We start from the raw sequence: 14292 nt of genomic DNA on the forward strand, positions 1-14292 counted from the left end.
AGCGACAAATCGATTCTTCTTCTCCCCGAAAAGCCGCCCGCCTGCTACAATCTAAATCGCCGACGGAATGGCACTCGGAGCATTTCGTTTTCTGAAGTCGCCCAAAGTTTCCTTGTGAGGCGACTTTGGAAAACAAAGCGCTCCGAGTGGCGATTTAGATTCTAGCCGACGGCAAGGCGCCCGAAGAAGAAGCGATTTGTCACTGGGCAACTAATCTCCCCCAGTAGCTTCATGTGCCCCTGCCCTTACTGGGTTGATAAGAATTGTCTGTAACATGCAGTTGTGCTGCTGCCTCCAGTACAGGTACAGGAACCATTATCTGGAAACTTGTTATACAGAAAGCTCTAAAATACAGGAAGGCCATCTTCCATAGACTCCATTTGAACCAAATAATTAATTTTAAAAATGTTTTTTTTTCTCAGTAATAATAAAACAGAACTTATAATATATAGTTTATATATAATTAATCCTTACTGGAGGCAAAATAATCCTATTGGGTTTATTGTTTAAATGAGTACGGTATGGAGATATGGATTATAGAAAGATCCCTCATCTGGAAAATCCCAGGTCCCAAGCATTCTGGATAACGGGTTCTATACATGTGTTAGTCAAGGAGCTACTGTACATGAGTTGGGGGCAATTTTAGATTTTTTAATGTCATGATTTTAGAAAGGCAAATATAGGCCAAATCCCATGTCCCATTGCAGTGGTAGTGGTACAGGAGTTACGTTTGGTACTTTAAGCACCACAGATCTCCTTGAGTACAATATAAATCTCCTAGCAAGTGCTCTGAAAGCACATCTGGCAATCTGGGGGATCAAGAGGGCTTGGGTTATTTGGGGCATCCTCTAGTAGTGGTACAGTCTAGCACAGACAGAATCCAAACCTCAATTATTCCATTTAATTTCTTTGTGCTAAACATTTTATACCTGCCATGGGTAGCAAGGTGCTCAGTCTCTTGTATTAAATGAACAGTTAATAAAAAAAGTGTTTTAAAGTAATACAAATATAATGCAGTGTTGCCCTGCACTGGTAAAACTGCTGTGTTTGCTTCAGAAACACTACTATAGTTTATATAAATACGCTGCTGTGTAGCAATGGGGGCAGTCATTCAAAGGAGAAAAGGCTCAGGTTATACAGCAGATACCAGATAAGCTCTGCAGAACATAATGTTATCTGTTATCCACTATTTAACCTGTGACATAGCTTTTTTTTTTAAATTTTCTTTGCTACACAGCAGCTTGTTTATATGAACTATAGCAGTGTTTCTGAAGCAAACACACCAGTGTTGTGCAGGTCCCGCACCCGACCCTAACCTGCCCTGCTCCAACCCGCGCCTGCCCACACCCGTTCCGGGGGTCCTTTTATAGACCCGCGCTGACCCGCCCCGCCGATGACGTCACAAAAGGGGCATGGCGAGCAGATGCCGGTATTTGAAGGTGGCGTGAGGAGCATTGCGAGGTCGACCTGAACCTGCCCGACCTGTGGGTCCCACGGGTATCGGGTCGGCCTGCACATCACTATAGTGCAGGGCAACAGTTCATTATATTTTCATTACTTTAAAACACTTTAATTTGTTGGTGTTATTGTTCCTTTAAGTTCCCTGTGCAGTATCTGCTGTAAGAAAACAAATAGAGGCAGCGTTCAGTAAGCAGGCCAAGTACTGGACTTTGTATTAACCATGTGTGATAGGCTGCCATTCAAAAAGTGACTCATGCACTCACACACTGTTATCAGAATGACATCACACCTGCATGCATTGTGTGCTGCTGCTTATTATTGAAAAAAGGTAGTAAGAATAAAGGTAATAATCACTGGTAAACCTGTATTTCCTATACGGTAATAAAACAGCAGTTCAGTTTTGCTTTATGGCTAAAGATTGTAGCTACAGACCCAGGACAAGAACACTGTAATCATGAAAATCCAATTCTACTTATTATTAAAGTTGCACCTAATCCTTCGTGAAAGATTCGGCGGAATACCGCACCGAATCCTAATTTGCATATGCAAATTAGGGGTGGGAATGGGAAACCATTTTTTACTTCCTTGTTTTGTGACAAAAAGTCACATGATTTCCCTCCTGCCCCTAATTTGCATATGCAAATTAGGATTCGGATTTGGTTCGGTAGGAAAGAAGGATGCGGCCGAATCCGAATCCTGCTGAAAAAGGTCGAATCCTGAACCAAATCCTGGATTCGGTGCATCCCTACTTATTATGCACATGTTTCCATGTCCTCACTTTGCGGGAAATGTCCCAGAGGGACACACTATGTGTGTTGTCATAGTAGTTGCCTCTCCCAACAGAAGTTCTCATTTCATTTATCTGTTCTTTTGGTTTATAAGCCCAATGTATTTGTGTATTGTTTGCCTCAGGTAAAAGGGAATATACACTGGCTGACCCTCCTCTTTATCCGACCAGACATACATGTGGGTGGTGGCATTCTATTACAGGTATGGGATCCATTATCCAGAAATTTGTTAACTAGGAACTGCAATCCCATCTCCTGTAGACTCCATTTTAAACATATAACCTTTGTTTTAAATCATCCTAACCGAAAGAATGAGATCACATTTAGGGGGGTTATTGATCTTAGTCTGAATTATCTCAATATTTTCTGCTACAAACTCCAATCAAAAACAGCTTGTTATTTTTTATTACATTTTCCCGAAAATTTGCTTTGGAAAAAATTAAATCAGATTTTCACGATTTTTTTTCGGATATTTCATCCGATTTTCAAGATTTTTACCCAAAAACTCAGAAACCTCAGCAGGTCTGAGATGCTGGATTTTCTGATTCTGACTTTTCCATCCTCGGGGTGTAATAAATTCCAAAAAATCCCTGATTTTTTAAAAATCGGATTTGAATTTTTTTGTGATTGTAATTGGAGTTTAGTAAATAACCCCCTAATTGTCTGGACAGATTGTCTGCGATCTGACCAGTGGCGGAACTACCGGGGGAGCAGGGGTGCGAGCGGGCCAGGGCCCGCACCCCCTCAGGGCCCCCCAGCAGTCCGTTTGCCGCTGAAAATGCGGCCAAATGCGGTACGGGGGGCGGAGCCCGGCTGCGCGTCACGCACCAGGGCCCATCCCCCTCTAGGATCGCTACTGGATCTGACAGGACCAAGTCCAAAGCTGCTAAGGTAGTGAGAGCAAAATCTGGCCATTTATACTTGTCATAGTCACATCACAGGCATTGCAAGCAGCCAGGGCCGCCATTAGAAATCACTGGGCCCCGTACAAAATTTTTTTCGGGGCCCCCAAGCCCCACCCTTGCCCCCAAGCCCCACCCCAGATCCCGCCCACTCCCCTGGCCACACCCCTGATAAGCCCCAGCCAAATTTGTCAAAACCCCACCTACTCTCTGGCAAGCCCCACCTGGAACCCACAAATAGTGTGTTTCCATCTCGCTCTGCCACAGTCTCTTGTCTGCAGTTCCCTCTCTGCCTGTCTGTTTCAGCGGGTACCAGCTGCACATACTGGGACTGTGTGGGAAACAAACAAATATAAATTCCCAACCCAGGATTGATTCCCTTTTTCTTTTCCATTTGCCACCATTTCCAGGCCCTACCCACTGCACCCAAGCTCTTCCTTCCCTCGCTTCCCAGAATGTACTGTGGACTGTTCCCACCCGGGTAGGACTGGGGGGCTTGGGGCCCAGTGGGAATGCTGTCCAGGGCCCCCCTTGCTGCAGTGCCTGCCCCACGCGCTCCCTTGCTGCTGGCCCTTGTCAGCGTGCATGGATGTGGGCCCGCTCCCTTGCTGCTGCGCCGGCGCGCATGCGCAGACGGTGCCTGCGCCAGCGCGCATGCGCAGACATCGAAGCGCGCCAGATAGTTTGTTTTTTTTTAAAAAATCTCAGGACGGAAGGGGCTAGACTGCCGGCTTTGGTAAAGGGGACGGCGGGCGGTGAAGCCAATGGGTGGTAGGCGGCGCGGAGGCATAGGTAATAGATGTAGATGGATGTAGAGCGGGAAGGAGCGGGGTATATCACTGAGGGAGGTAGCGCGCGCCATTGGGGACAGCCAGGCAGGAACGCTCTGGGGCCCGAGATTATCACTCTCCTTAAAGGGGGGCCCGGCTCTTTTGAAAAGTGCAGCACTGCCGGGCCCCCCTTCAGGCCCGGGCCCGGTACACTTGTACCCCCTGTGACCCCCTGATGGCGGCCCTGCAAGCAGCAGAGCAGTGAATGTTAATGAGCCATTCAGATAAAAGGGAAAGTGATCCTGCCTTGTGTTGTGAGAAGACAGCTCAGATCACAGACTTCTATAGTGTATATATCAAGTTTATATAAATTATATCTACCTGAAAACACAACCACCAGAGTTCTACGCTATGTGGCAACAATACACAGATTCCCGCAAGCGAGCATGAAGAGTGCTGATAGATATATGAATAAATATTTTTATATAAATATTTTTCCTCCCCAAAACTATATGGCCTTCCACAATAGTACACACTGTTTTCAGGAAAAAGTAAATATATTTCATGCTGACATCAGTGTCCTCAACCTCTTGTAAGTTACAATCTGCTCTGAAAGTACTAAGGATAAAGTGATGTTTCCTGAGCATGCTTACATGACATGTTTATAACAGATAGAGACATCACATATGCACAAGCATTCCTAGATGCAAGATGCTTTGCAGAAGACCTTCACCTATAATGCATAATAAAATATAATTCTAAGCAGTGTCGGACTGGGTCGACGGGACACCGGGAAAAAACCCCAGTGGGCCCCCGCCGGCCCAGACCTGCTCCAACCAGCTGGTGCATAAAGAAATAAGCCTGCTCTCGCCATGTTTGCGCATGTGCGTGCCGCGGGAATTGAAGGTCGGGAGAGGGTCCCTGGGGACTGCGAGGAGGGCCTTTCGTTTGCAGCCCCGGTGGGCCCCGTAGGCTCCAGTCCGGCACTGATTCTAAGCAACTTTTCATATGCTGTACATTAAATGGGAGGTTCACCTTAAAGTTAACTGTTAGTATGTTATAGAATGACCAATTCTAAGCAACTTTCCAATTGGTCATTATTTATTTTCTAGAGTTTTTGCATTGTTTGCCTTTTTATTCTGACTCTTTCCAGCTTTCAAAATAATTTTTTCAAAATCTATAAAACAAACGTTCCGTAAAGCTACAAAAGTATTGTTATTGCTACTTTTTATTACTCCTCTTTCTATTCAGCCCCTCTCCTATTTATATTCCAGTCTCTTATTCAGATCAGTGCATGGTTGCTAGGGTAATTTGGACCCTAGCAACCAGATTGCTGAAACTGCAGAGCTGCTGAATACAAAGCTAAATAACTCAAATTCTGTAAATAATAAAAAATAAAAACCAATTACAAATTGTCTCTACATATCACTCTCTATATCATACTAAAAGTTAACTCAAAGGCGAACAACCTCTTTAATGAAAGGGATTGCTAACTTTTAGTATGATGTGGAGTGTGATATCCTGAGATAATTTGCAATTGGTTTTCATTTTTTATTAGTGTCGTTTAACTTTTTATGCAGTGTCTCACAAGTTTACAATTTCAACAATCTGGTTGATAGGGTCCAAATTAACCTAGCAACCATGCATTGATATAAATAAGAGACTAGAATATGAATAGGAGAGAGGCCGGAATAGTAAGATGAGTAATAAAAAGTAGCAATAACAATACATTTGTAATCTTAAAGATTGTTGTCAATGACCCCAATTTCAAAGTTGGAAGAGTAAGAAGAAGAAGGCAAATAATTAAAATAGATAAAAGAAGTGCTACGTGCGCTTGACAACAGTGTTAGGATCTCCCAACCCAAAACAAAAGTTGCTTTCCCTGGATCAAGCAGGAACCGACTGTCAATAATTAAAATACCAAGAAAAAATGAAGACTAAATGAAAAGTTGCTTAGAATTAGCCATTCTACAACATACTAAAAATTGACTTAAAGGTGAACCAGCCCTTTAACAAACTGTCATTGATTGTCAAAGTTATGTGTATTTGCAGGTGAAAGCGGCATTTGTTTATTGATTTTTGGTTCCCTAGGTTTGACTGTAGCAGAACAGAAGTCAGTTCTCCTCTAGGTCTGTTAATCGACAGCTTCTGCTAAAAATAGTTTCAGGAGTCAGAACCAGTACTACAGAGAATATAAATATCCAGAGTACTACTGCTTTCAGTAGTAATTACATGGCAAATAACTGTAAAATCTGTAAAATTAAACTTTTGGCAGAAGAAAGGCGAGCGATTAAAGAACACACACATACATATGAAGACTAATTTGCAATAGAACTATCATTAATTCCTTTATACCGTATACTTTATAAAAACAGCAGGTTTTTTTAATGCACAGATATTTATTTAGGAGGACAAACAGCCTTGCAGTATTTAGAAAGTATTACAAATATTGGGCAAGATTCCATTTAAAGAGAAAACCATGTCTCCTAATTTAGCATCTGAAAACTCCTCTGAAGCCTATAGGAAAATCTGGATATGAATTAGGAGTTTATCACTTCAAATTAAATATGGTCAATTATAATATAATTATAATAATAATGACTACCCCAAACTAAATGCAGCACTATGACAAACAGTAAAGACAGTAGAAATTAGACAATATTCTCAGAAAAAAACAAGAGTAGCATGGCCTGCACAGAAACAAACAAAAGAAAATATGAATGTTATAAAATTTCAGCTCAGATGGAGTATGGGATCTGTTTTTTGGAATCCCATTATCCAGAAAACTCTTAATTACAGAAAGGCCATCTCCCATAGACTTAGATTTTATCAAAATAATCCAATTTTTTAAAAAGGATATTCTTTTTCTCTGTAATAATAAAACAGTACCTTGTACTCGATCCAAACTAAGACATACTTAATCCGTATTTGAAGCAAAACCAGCCTTTTGGGTTTATTTAATGTTTACATGATTTCTAGTAGATTTAAGGTATAAAGATCTGAATTACGGAAAGATCCGTAATCTGGAAAACCCCAGGTCTGGATAACAGCTCCCATGCCTGTATTAGTATAAATGTGCTTTGTAACATCCCTATGGGATTGTAAGTAAAATCTGGTTGCTAGGGTTGAGTGATCCTAATACTCAGACTGTGACTGGCAAATAAATAGAAGAAGGTGTGAGACCATAGGAATTGTACTGCACGTGGTCTGTGCACCGAGTAGAAAGAGAAAAGCCGGAACAGGCAAACCCAGATTTTGCACATGGAATTGTAAGTTATTGAGTGTTGGAAGTGAGAAGCAAAATAGTAGCCCTATGCCCTAATGCCAATTCAAATAGCTTATATTTTCATAATGTTTTACTTGGCTTTAGGAAACAGAGGCTTCACAATACTCAAGCTGTATAAAATGTAACACTAATCTTTCAAAACATATAAATTCTGCTATTTTAAATGATTAGCAGTATTGGATCTGGGAGAAGTTAAACCCCCAGCCTGCACCCCCATTGTACCAATCCTGCCTGCTAGACAAAAATAAAATCCACCGTAAAATCTACCTAATTCTACATACAGTTGTGTTGAGAATAACAGCAGTCTGACATCACTAACCTGATCAGTCACTGTTCTGGTAGAAATTTCTACATGGTAAATAATTTACTAGTAGGTGTAGTCGAGTAATCGAAAACCAATTGACCCAACAGTCGTGACATGACACGCTGCTCATCCTGTGTCATTGAATTACTGAGGCTTGTTCCAAATAATAGCAGTGTTCAAAATAATAATAGCTTGTTCCAAATAATATCAGTGTGGTGGTCAATTAGAGAGCTCATTCGTTCTGTGAAAAAAACAGGTGTTAATTATGGGTCTTATTTGGGTCGTTCCGGACATTGTATAGAAGAACAGCGTACTTTGATTAAAAAGTTGATTGAAGAGGGTAAACAAATAAAGAAGTGCAGAAAATGATAGGCTGCTCAGCTAAACTGATCTCAAATGCTTTAAAATGGCAACCAAAACCTGAAAGACTTGGAAAAAAACAGAAAACTGATAGAATAGCCAAAATGGCAAATGATCAGCTCCAGGAAGATCAAAAAAGGTCCAAAGTTACAGTACCTGGGATACTGTTATAAGCCAAGCTATCAGCAAGAAGCCCACATAGACCCCCCTCCCTCCTCCCCCCCAGCCTAGCTGCTACCCTGGGTAAATGCCCCTAACTTTTTACTTACCCTCGGTGCAGATTCAGGGATCAGAGATCACGGCAGCCATCTTCCGGGTCTTTGTGTCTACTTCCGGCGCTTCGGCAATTTCCGTCCATGCGCAGTTGTTGCAAACCGGGAAATTGCTTCAACTGCACATGCGCCGCTCCGCCGGTCTCATTCTCAGATTACCAAAGACCCAAAAGATGGCTGCCGTGAACTCCGATCGCTGAATCTGCACCGAGGGTAGGGTTGCCACCTAGCCAGTAAAACACCTGCCAGGGCCGAGGCCGGTATTACATATTTACCAGCAATGTAGCTGCCAGTAACTTGTAATATTCTTAACAAAAGTCCTTGGCCTCCGGTCGAAACGTACCTTTTGTTCATCACCTGGCCCTCATGCGACGTAGCCCATCCCCTTTTGCGGCACGACCCCCATGGCTCCACCCCTTTTTGCATCACGGTCCACCCCTTTAGTTCCCGCCCCCACCACTGGCCGCTAACATTTTTTCAAAAAGGTGGCAACCCTAACTGAGAGGTAAGTAAAAAGTTTGGGGCATTTGCCAGGGGTATCAGCTAGGCTGGGGGGGAGGAGGGAGGGGGGTCTATGTGGGGTGAGGTTTTTTTTAATAAGAGGTTTCTTTCTCTTTCAAGGTCTAACTAGTGCCATTGCAATTGTAGCTGTGATACATCAGCAGCCCTGGGATGTCTCTATGTATTGTTACAATAACTGACGACGATGTGATAGTTCACTGGGCTTTAATTATTGACTTCTTTCTGTTGGATTCTTTTTATAATATTCTGATCATTTTCCATTCAGGCATCATTTGTTATGCTCTAGTTTCATTCAGAGGGCCAAACATGGGCACAGTGGATACAGCGGAAGCCTGGAAAGCAGTGAGCTTTAAGTTTGCCCAAGGGACCCACCAATGGTACATGCCAGATGGACCTCCCTACTCAAGCACAGAGGTCTGTGCAAATGTCAATGAATCCATCATTGTGACAGAAGAAAACCTGTGCATAGATTCTCTTTGTGCAGTTACTTCTATTCAGACACTAAACATTCTGCTTTTCTTGACTAAACACAGGTTTGAAATAATGTTTTCTGGAGGATACAACAAAACAACAGCAAACTGACAAAACTTGTTCTTTACTCAGCCCCAGACCCCCATCTGCTAATTCAGATTTCCAGGATATCCTTCGAGGAGCATGTGTGGGCAAGTATTCCCTGTAAGCTGGACACATGCACAGACTTTACATCTAATTGGTTCAATTAGTGATTTTAGTTTGAACAGGTATGTGTTTGAAGTGAGTTTAAAGTTATTTCGCCAATCACTTTTTGAACTGGGATGAAACTACAGCAGCCACAAGCCACCAAAAATAAGTAGGGATGCTCCAAATCCACAATCTTTAGGTGTAACAGAAAGCTGTATCTTCCACAAAAAATGGTAAAACTTATACAAACTCTAGTTGCATATAAAATTTTAAGAGAAAACAAATCAGCAAAACAAATAATTTTGTGTTAAGTGGTCCAGTGCTTTAAATTCATATGACTTGGTTTAATTTTGATGTAAGAATTTATGAAATTTAGCCAAATCCTGGATTTTATGCATGCTTGATTTACAATATGTTCAGTATGTAATTTATCAATGTTCAAATTTGAATTTTTGCCACGATTTGAATTTTATTGAACAAAAACTCACAAATTCGAATTCAATTTTCAAAAATTCAAATGTCTGGGATTTATTAAGCACAAAGAACTGGAAAAACTCAAATGTAAATCTTTGGCATCTTAAAGCTTGCAACTTCATGTACTGTAGAAGTCAATGTGAGTTGTCCTAGGTTGTCCTTATTCAAGCTATTTTTTAAAGTCAAGATTTTCGAGTTGATTTCTTTTCTTGTGAACTCAGATTATTTTTTTTTTTTGTTTTTTTTGTGCTTGTAAACTCACCAATCTGATTTTTTTTTCACGATTATATTCAATCGAGGTTTTAATATTTTAGTTTTTTTTAATAAATAAACGTTTACATTTTTTTAAAATTGTGAGTTTATTAGAAGTAGAAAAAAATCTATAATCTCACAAATTCGATTTTTCTCAAACCTAGATATATCATGACCTGGATTCTGGAAGAATGAAACCAATCATTCACCTATAAATATTTACCAGGATTTTACAATTTTATACAACAGTTGCTGGCATTTCTCAGAAGCAGCTTCAGCCCCAACTGGCAGTGGTGTAACTATAGAGGAAGCAGGGGGGCCCATGAGATGTCCTCTATAGCCCACAAGAACCCCTTACCCAGCCACTCTCTTACCTGCAGCAGGGAAGCAGAGTGCGTTCTGCCAGGAGAGATAGTTGGCGGAGTCTGTGCACTGGAGTGGACAGCATCTGGGTGGGGAGTGGGCGGAGTCCAGGCAGGAGGTGGGCGTTGGCAGGAAGTGGGCGGGAGGATGGGAATCGGAGTGCACTGGGCCCCTCTAAAGATTTTTTTGCAGGGGGCCCGATGCACTCTAGTTATACCACTGCCTACTGGGCATGCTCCTTGATACCGACAAGTTCATAAAACACAGCTATCCATTTGCTCTGAAACAGACTTACCTGTAATTAAAGAACCCACCAAGCCAGGTCAGACCAGGCTCTTGTGCTGCTACTGGGGAACATGGAGGTGGAAGAAACAAATTAATTTTAAAAACTTGTAAAGGAAACATAACTAATAATCGAATGCTGTTCTGTTTGGATTGCATACCATACTTTGGGTGTAGTAATAACTATTTTCAACGTAGATTCCATTCCTTACAATAATTCCGCTCTAGGCTGCAGTGTCAGAACATGCTGAATGGCAAACTTTAATATTTCCCTTCCAGCCGCAGCTTCAGCTGAATATTGATTTCTATAAAACATTAGGATTATGTGTTATATTTTAATGGCCGCTTTCATTAAATAAGCTTAAATGTAGAGAAAGCTATAATTTGGAATATTATTTAATTGAAAAAAAAGCTATTGTTGATGTTTTTTTTTTTTAAATCGATTTTCCCAATAAAAGATGAGTACATGAATGCGAATGTTAATATTCAGAAAGGGAAAATAAAGTAATAATAATATTAGTAATAACCAGGGATAGTAGAAAGGCAATTTCTTAGCTGATTTCACTTTTTAATACATATACACTAGGACTTTATTTTCCTGGTCAAGGCCTATAAAAGGATTGTATGCATCGCTGTGTCTCACATACTAAACATCCAAGGCTGTGTTAGGTGGCAGTTTGGGCTGGTTTTTACAGGAGTGAAGGAAACCCACAGCAGCAGGTTGGAGGCTGATAAAACTTTATGAGCAAGTGGGTTTCAAGTTGCAGGTCTAATTCCAGAGTGGCGTCATTTCAGGGAGAAAGAATTTTTAGCCGAGGTAGATTTAATGAGGTTTGTGCCACAATGATGGGATCAGAATACCCTCAGAATAGTGGGAGGCACAACAAACTGAGATAGTGTTGGTGGGGCTCAATGTGCAGGAGGAGAAAAAGATCCTTGAGGAAGGATGGATTCTCTGTGTGCCATGAGCTTCTGGAACTAGTATAAGGGTTTCCTTATTTATAATAATTAACACTACCACACTGCACTTGATGAAAATGTGGCTAAAACATATCTGTAAGAACTTATTTAAACTTGCATTTGCTGTTCCTTCGGAGACAGCATCGTTCTTAGAAGAACCAAATCCTTTTGAACTTTTCCAGAGGTGGAACAAGACAGCCTTCCTCACAGATTTCCCAATTGATATTGGACAGTCCCAATTTGGAGACTTAGAGCTGGATTTTAAGGACTGGGGCATGACTCAGGTATAAAGGAGTGTTATTGGGTGTGGTGAAGGCATAAAATATTCACAATTTCCCAGTTACACATTTTGAGTGGTATGGGACAATGGAGGGGAGGTATAGATTTGGGGCACTTTTTTAAGGGAAGATTTAACATTTAAATCTCTGTGGGCCTATACCATTGCTGGTTTAGCAAATGTAGATATCTAGGTATTGCAAAGACTGGTGTTTTGGGCACAAAACATCATGCCAATTTGGCACCTGACCATTACCCTGTCTGAACTTACCTGTTATCGAACCCTGATCTGCTTGAAGAACTATATCTGCATTAACCTACTCAGCCACTGGAGGTTTTCAGTATGGATGCAGGTCAACTATCCTGATGGACATGGGCCACTCTCTTCCTGCTGGTCTCTTCCTCTGCCAAACTCATATACATCAATGTTGCAAATTATTTTATATCCCCATGGGAAGCAACTCCTGGTTGCTTGATCATTGAAGCTTCATAGCCAAATCTAGCGTTATTCTAGCGTTATTCAGTTCCTGTGTTCCTTGTTCCTGCCTTAGTTTCTAGTTCCTGATTCCTGATGATGTTCCTGAGTCCCCACCTGGTTCCCTGTTCCTGCTCCATACCTATGTTCCTCCTCGCTATTGCTTATTGCTTGTTGGATTTCCTTGTATTGACCTTGGTCTGCCTATTGGACTATCCATGTCAGCCACCTGCCTTCAACCATTGGCCTGGTAAAGGACTTATTTTCTTGAGTCTGCATTAATTGCTGTTGTATTCTTCTTTAAATAAATCTTCATTGTTACAAAATGTCAGCTGCCTTTCAAGTTCCAGTTTTATATTACCCATGTTACGCAGCACATAGGCTCCTACCTGTAAGCTCAACCTGACATACCCCTATAAACCATGATATGCAAGGTTCAGTGTTAACTACAAATTAGAATCCTACCTCCCTCCAGATATTATTTAACTACAATTCTTTCCTCCCTCCATACACCTAAAGCAGCAACTGTAAGCAGCAGTCTCCAGGACTCTGGGCTGCCCCAAACAGATTTCTTTTTCTCTTTCAAGCCCACCAAAATAAGGACAGTGAACAATTATGCTAGCTATTCCTCTACCAAAAAGTATACATATTATTCTATGAAATAGTTATGAAATAGCTTTTTGTAGTTGGCAAAGACTACTGGTTATCCATTCAGTCCTGAATATATATTCAATAACTGCTGTAGGTAAAATTTCCAATAATAATACAACTTTGCTCAAATTGCTTATTTTGTTTCCAAAAGGGAGATTAATGGATTGTGTATGTACAGTATAATCAAGGTCAATGGCTGTTTGGCAGTGAGAGAAGGCATGGCAGCTAAATGCATTCACGTTATTGAGGAACATTATTGAATAATCATTATCCTTATGGGGATGGAGAGTAACCCTCACCACCAAGGTCCCACAGAGCAGGACATGTAGACAAAGACAAATAAACGTGCAATTTTACCCCTTACATTTAGGAATTTCAAGGCAGGAAATGTGGAAAAGCAAGATGGACTCAAAGTGGACAGAAAGACTAGTTGTTTTAGACTAAAGGTGGCCATATGTGCAACAATATTATGGTACGAGACAAATTTTTGCACCATATTTGGTGCGTATATCGTGGGAGACAAGCTGACTGATACCGGCAGAAAACTTGGACATTGGTTGGCTCGTCATTTGGCCCAGGTGGAAAATTTGGATTTGGTGCCTTTGAAGGCACCCGAACATCGGCCACTGTTTAGTGCTGAATCTATTGGTAGAATTCTATTGTTTCTACTGTATATCTGACGATTCAGCTCTACACGTATGTATTGAAATGAACGATCTTTCTTGGAAACATCTTTTCCAGGAAAGATCATATTTATTAAGTCTATGGCCACCTTTATTTCTACTAAATACTATACTCTATATCATAACCTGGATGAATTAAATAAAATCTTCATAGACATATTAATCAACAGTATCCATTTTTGTGCAGTTGCAGGCATAAATGAACCCTGTAGTGTTTGATGGTGGAGATACGTCTGCCACTTGAATTGAATATTAACTGGCTGTCATCAATGAATGTGTGGTTTCAGTCAACTGGTGACAGGCGGTTGCTTTTGACATCAATGACAGATGGTGCAGGTACTGAAAGGTGTTTCTATGGCGTTGTATGTCTGCTGGTGGAGAAATGCCTGTCTCTATGTGTCGTTGCTGTCACTAATGTGAATGGAAACCACTTCTCACCAGCAACCTGAAATACATCAGCGGCGCAAATACTACATTTGTCAGTAGCCTAAGAACAACCCTGGAAACCATGGGATAATACATTCTAAGCCTGATTAAAGCTCAGATGCCAA

Source organism: Xenopus laevis, chromosome 3S (genome assembly GCF_017654675.1).
Source record: "Xenopus laevis strain J_2021 chromosome 3S, Xenopus_laevis_v10.1, whole genome shotgun sequence".
Taxonomy (NCBI): Eukaryota; Metazoa; Chordata; class Amphibia; order Anura; family Pipidae; genus Xenopus; species Xenopus laevis.